The sequence below is a fragment of the Leptosomus discolor genome, chromosome 1 (assembly GCF_034619465.1).
Source record: "Leptosomus discolor isolate bLepDis1 chromosome 1, bLepDis1.hap2, whole genome shotgun sequence".
Taxonomy (NCBI): domain Eukaryota; kingdom Metazoa; phylum Chordata; class Aves; order Leptosomiformes; family Leptosomidae; genus Leptosomus; species Leptosomus discolor.
This window is the reverse complement of record NC_141391.1, coordinates 142855258-142862021: the sequence shown is the minus strand read 5'-3', so window position 1 is coordinate 142862021 and position 6764 is coordinate 142855258.

The window sequence follows — 6764 nt, the reverse complement described above, 5'->3', positions numbered from 1 at the left end:
CTCTCTCCTGTGTTGAAAGTTAAAAGTTTGTGTTTGAGAGGAAGAATCTCGAAATTTATTGTTTCTTCTCTCACTTCTGACCACAGATGTGCTTTAGTTTTCCACACAACCTGTCCCATTAAATGTGAGATCAAGCTTTGCATAAACCAGCTCTCTTTACAGGGAGATTACAAGTGATACATACAATCGTAAATACGGCTCTTTCTGTATGGACACGAATCAAGCTTCCGTTTTGCCTAGAGCATTGTCAAAGCTGGAAATCCTCCCTGCCAGAACACTTAGACTTTCTTCAACCTCAACATCAAAACAGTCATTCATCTCTTTGTATGGTCAAATAATGCTCAAACTTGTTCAAAGATTGAAGAAACAGAACAGGAATTCACTGTAAATCATAGCACTCCCCAGTAGAGCTAAGTTCATACTGTGATGAAAGGGAATTCCATTTTGGCAGGGGACAGAAGTTCAACCTGCAGCCGGTAGTGGACTGACACAAAAAACCCCAACCATTGCACACAGAGTTGATTGAATACCACCTCGTGCCCCAAAAATCACTTCACCGTGCACAAAAACTGCCGATCACATTTCACAATGCTACTTACTGCCTGTGAAAACCAGGGCTCCTATTCTTACGTTAGGCCAGTACGGGGGTAATGACTGTAAGGGGAGCAAGGGATGCATGTTCAGGCCCTGAGCCTGGTTGCAAAAACCATCAGACAGACTTTTAACAGCAAGGAAAGCAGTGCCTTGCTCTTCAGATCAGCTCTTCCCACGCAGGGACTTTGCTAGGCCTCTGTACTGCTTATACACTTTGTGGATATGTGATACATATTACTTACTATTAAATATATTACATCATAATATGTGTACATATACATTGCTTTTATTTTATTACTATATTTACATACATATTTACTGTATTTACATATATATTTTACTATGCTATATATTTTAAAATATGTGTATATATAGACATACAGATACAGTAAATTTAGCCCTCATGTCATAGTGCAAAGGCAGTGGCATTGTTTTGGGAGTCCTCTTCATATGGAACTTAACTGGTTCTGCGTTCCAAGGGAATGGAGGGTGATTGGAAATGAGTAATTCACACTATATTTTTGTACTCACAACTGGATTCAGATTTTAATACAACTTGAGAAATAGCAATTGTGTTTTCCCACTTTTCACTCAAACATCTTCATAAATCTATTAACATCTTTATAAATGCTATGAAACATCTTTATAAATGCTATGAAATTATAATTTTAAAGATAAAAAGGTAAAGGCAGGACTATTAATTGGAACAAAGAAAGTTCACTGAAAGATGATTTATACAAACATTTTAATTTAATATTTTGAGGTTTCTCGAGGCACCACTTTAGGCACTAGTATTTTCAAGCTGCTGAATATTCTCTTCTGGTTGCAAGATGTTTCCTATGCTTTTTACATCTAGATGAAAAATGCTTAGGCACTTTTGGAAGCCAATAAGACAATAACAGCTATCGGAATTTTTAAAATACATTTTTAATGGTGAAGTTTTGGCCCCTTTTCCAAGTGTACCATTTGAAACCATTCAAAAGCAACACTCTTAGAGTCACCTTAGTCTACTTTTTGGATCAACGCTATTGATCTTCCTGCGAATTACCTCTGTACGTGGAAGCAGACTTGGTCTGCATCGGGGTTAATACACATGCTGGTGCAGTAATTTGACTTCATTACTTACAGCAACACAGTTTAATGTATGTGCAAGTATATACAGGCTTGAGGCCACATGCACTGAATAAATACGTATATGCACTTGAAACACTGCTTGGGGAAATAGACCTCAGTGGTTAACCCAGTACTATTTTTTTGAATTTATAAAATGTGAATTATCCTTATGCATATTCAAACACAAAGTTTTTCTTGTAGAGAATTAAAAGAGATTAGTGGTGTAATTATATCTATCATCAGTCATGCAACCTCCCAGCGTGATGACACTATTATGATGCCATAAATAGTTTACTGATATAGTGAATCATACTTCAACATAGTAATCATTTAGATTTTAGTATTTTGATTTTTTTCCCACTAAATATTAAAATTCAGTTGTTCTCTGAACACTTTCAGAATGTAACATCCTAGGAAATATTATCTCAATCCTTTTTCTTAGAAGAAAGGCTAACAGTCTATGCAGCCCCGCTGGTGAGCATTTGATTTAGATTGTTAAGAACAGGACAGGAAGTTTCTGGGGGAAAAAAAAAAAATCCCCTCTCATTTTAGATAAGTATCCCACGGTTATTTTTACTTTCAACACAATCTATTTTTAAAAATGCTTCTTGTGTCTTCTGCTGTCCTCAGAAATTCCATGTGTCCTTTTAAGCACTAATACTTTCTCTGTAAAATAATTCTGTCTCTTGGCTTCACTCAGTGCAAATTTTATTGGTGTTTCTCGACTCTTGCAGTAACATTTCAACATTCTCTCTAGCTAAGAAAGCCCAGGCATTAGATATATTTATTTATTTACACTTTAAATCTGAATTTAAATCCTGAACCATATTTTGATTGCAAATATGCCATTACCGATTATATATGCCAACCAATGGCACAGAATTTCAGAATATTAAATTTAGTCCCACTCAAATCAATCTGTTTCACTGTTTCACTGCCCAACTTTCAGGGGGAAAGAACTTTTCACATACAAGACATATTCTTGTCTGAAATATTATCTCCTTGTTTTTCACATTAATGCTTTTAGTTAGTATTTCGCACTGTCCAAACTCTTCTGTTTCACAACAATGGTCTATAATTATCTCAGATGTGAATGATACACTTTTAATAGGTACAAAATTTGAGAATAATTAAGACATAGAAGACTCTCTGTAAAGACTAATATCTGGTAAAGATATTTCTATGTCATCATAACAGTTGGGAAAGTTCTGGCTATGGACTGCTTCAAGTGTGGAGAGTTTCTTTAAGCTTGCCTAAGCTTTGATGGCAACTTAAAAAAAGTGGGGGAAAAAAATACAGTCTAGCACAAACAACTTCCTACTATTCAGTAAAAACAATCCGTTTTTCCAAGATACTCATTTGTGTTCCTATTTCCTCTTAATAATCAAATTTTTAATAAAGTTGTGGCTAAAGTCAGGTTTTCCCAGCTATACACATTTAATTTATTTTCTGCAGAGAGTACAGGAATAAAGCTTTTGTTTGTTTTTGTTACGGAACCCCACAGGTTAGCATAACGAGCTATGGACACACCAGTGGTACATTTTGATACCTACACACCAGATGGCATGAGTCCTTCCCACTGACCTGAAGGCTTGAGTGAGCTATTTTAACAAATAGCTAAGGGCACAAAATCTAAGTTGCTTTCTGTTTGGGTTTTTTTTCCACCTAAGTAAACTGAACAGTAACTATTCAGAAACAGCACTAGTTTGTAATGACAGAGAAAAGCCCTTCCTTTACTACAGATAAATGAGCTCTGCCTGACATGTTCTGCTGCTGAAATGCAGGACTATACATCTTCTGTGAAATGTCTATTGTTTTGCTAAGTTTATAGCAGGAAGTGAATCAGGAGACAGGGACATTTTAGGCAGAAGTTCTATTGTAAAGCCAACAGCGACAAAGTAGCTTTAGGGATAATACTGTTTCTTTTATTCTAATTAAGTTCCTCAAGCCATATAAAGAAGCTATTCTGTGGGAATCTTATTAATTCCTTCCATGTCAAAGAATTAATAGGGAGAAAGGTTAGTGCCCAGGAAGCAAGCCCCACTATTCAACTCCAGCAATAAGCTCCTTCTACACTGATGTCATTATAACAATTCCTGTAGCTGTTTAGAGCTTGTCTATTTATCTCTTCACACAATGCTGTCGTTATGCCAGTGATCACTTGAGCATATGAAGAACAGTATTTAAGGGCTGAGACGCACATTTATTTTAGCTCTGCCTGGCAAGTTATTACACTAGCCGAAGTCAGAACTTTTGAGAACTGTTATTTCTGATTTATTTTGCTTCACCGAAAGCCAAACCAGTTTCTTTATCCTACAGTTAGATACATTTGGAGGATGATTGGCTTAGGGCCACAGTTAGTTACTCAAAACGAAGAGCTTGTCTGCTCGCAGCCACTCAGATTTAAGCCCACTTAAGCCCTCTGTCAGAGGTAAAACAGTCTTTAATCTTTTGGAGAATAAGGCTCCAGCAAAAGGAGACACTTTACCTTTGAATGAGAGCGTCCACAGGAGTTTTAACATTACCATCACACCTTTAGTCGATTTCCCCTAACTCCTATAGCAGACCCATGCCCCAAGCATACACATCTCCCTAATCACCTCAGTTCCAGCTGATAGCAGAGCATGCCCCAGGCTGTTATCAGTTTGTACACCACTCTGTACCATTAGTTCTGTCCTACTACAGTGATAGATTTAGTTAAGGACACAGGAGTGAAAAGTTTAAGATTTTATCCCTGAGCAGGCAATTAAAGTTTTCATTTCCAGTTTCCCTTCCTCCTTACCAGATTTTCACCTTTACCTTTCATGGCCATGTACAAACAAGCATCTCACAGAGTGCTATCCACATACTACCCTCCTCCTCCTCCCCCAGAACTATCAGCTATGACTGCTTTTGTTTCCTTGTCATCCTCCTGTTTCTGAGTCTGCAGACACGCTGCTTCATGCACAGAGCAAACTCTCATTCCAGCCAACACAGAACATGACCCTTTCCTTATTCAAATTCCTTCAGAGAACCATTGCATTTTTCAACAAGTCTTATGCAGAAAAAAATGGATATTATGTAGCAACAGAGGTTCCTAATTTTGAGTTTCTCTAGAACATTTCACTTAGGTATATAAGGCCTCAGGTTCTTCATAGAAAAGGAAGACTTCCTGCTTCCTCACACATTTTTTTGGGGTTTGTTTGTTACTGATAATCAGAAAGCCAATCTTAGTCATCTAGACTGTCATGTTGGTTTAGTTTTATTTCTTAAGACCCCCTTTGCATACATAGGTTTTACCTGTATTAGAAGTGAAAATATAGTCAGGCCTTCAAACTTCAACCTCTTCAAAAAGCCTGTTGGAAAAGGAAATGAGGAGAAAGCTGTCTGAGGTATCTAATCACCAGTCTATTGTTTTTAAAAAGAAAGTGGAATGAGATCAGGAAGAGAGGGTCCCTGCCTCTGCAGTCTCTTTGACTTCTCGCTCTTTAATGAAGAACATTGCATTACTGAATTCATGTTTGGGTCAGCAAGGTAAATTACTAGCAATACATTGGTTGGAGATAAAACTGTGTAAAATGCAGCATCAACGTTTGAAAACTAAATTCTAGTTCTGAGATTAAGTACTATATAGTCAAAGATTCCTCCAAAGAGCTTTTTTCCTTTCTTGTCCCCCTCAATTAGTAATACTTTGATGTTTTTATTTTTGAGGTAGAAATGATGATTTACTAGATATTTTACAGAGATATTTCAGCCTCAAGTAAAGTGTTTGAAATACGCCTTCCCAATGCTACAGTTGCCAGAGAGAAGGATTTGCTTGTTCCAAATTAATAGCTCTGCTACAAAAATATTTTCTATATAGAATACTGCTCTGCAGATACTATATGTGAATTAAATGTATCTACTACACACTGGGACAGAAATCGTTATTCCTTGAAAGCAGAAGTAAGACTTCCACTGATTTAACATGATGACAATTTTTCAGAATTCAGGACCGGAAGAGATGCATTATTATACCGAGTAATAAGAGTGCAAGCTCAAATGAGTCAACCCTTTCCAAGCCCCTAGAAACCCCCCTAACAATTAAATAAGAATATTCAATATTAGTAATATTACGGTTAGTGCCATTCCTATTCTGTCTTGTCCATATCTGTGTTCTGGAGGCCCTGATTCAACTCGCTGCCTAGCTGTAAAGACACCATTGCCAACACAGAGTATCACCTACAAACAAGTTTGGAAGAACAAGAGTATTTAGATGCTACCATCAGTTTTGGTTCATTGTGAAATTACAGCTGAAAAGTATCCTCTGGATTAAGTCTCCAAAGCCTTCTACAGCAATAAATCCTAATAACCCAGGCCTGCTTTTGCTTTCACATTAAGCCTTTCCAAAAGGGAGACTGCAAGTCACCACAGCTTGGTTAGTATGTTATGACTTCTACATACTCAAAAAGTAAGAGCGTAAAGTTGACATTTTACCAGAATCTGCATTTCCCAATATACCTCTTCCCTATGAAGTCCCACCAGTGTAGGCTGCAGGAACAGAAAACAAGACAAAGAGAAGGAGTAATCATCGTTCTGTCGTAGTCACCCTTGCTAGTGCTACTGTTATGATAGAACAAGACTAAAACAACATCCTTTGTCCATGCTGATAAAGAAATGAACAAGCAGTGGAAACAAAAATGAGAGAAAGCTCCATTTTCCTTCTATCAGAGTATCCTTGTTGTGTCGCCTGCCTGTAAGAAACTTAACCGTGCTACAAAACACTAATTACTACAGCCTTATCATTCCTAAGGCTGTCACTACTTCTTACTTTACCCCCAAAAGGCAGTTGGGGTTAACGCCGGAAACATCTGCCCACTAAATATCACATCATTAAAACAACACTTAATATATCTGACCACACCTCTACTTAAGAGTAGCTTACCTGTCAAGGTTCAAATACACAAGCAAGACTCACACTCAAGAACTAAAAAAAAAAAAAACAAACCGAACACAAAACTCCAACCCCAAAAACTATGAGATCTGGAATTCAGATGAGCTTCACTATCCTGCAGTAAACATCTCTTCTTAGCCTTATT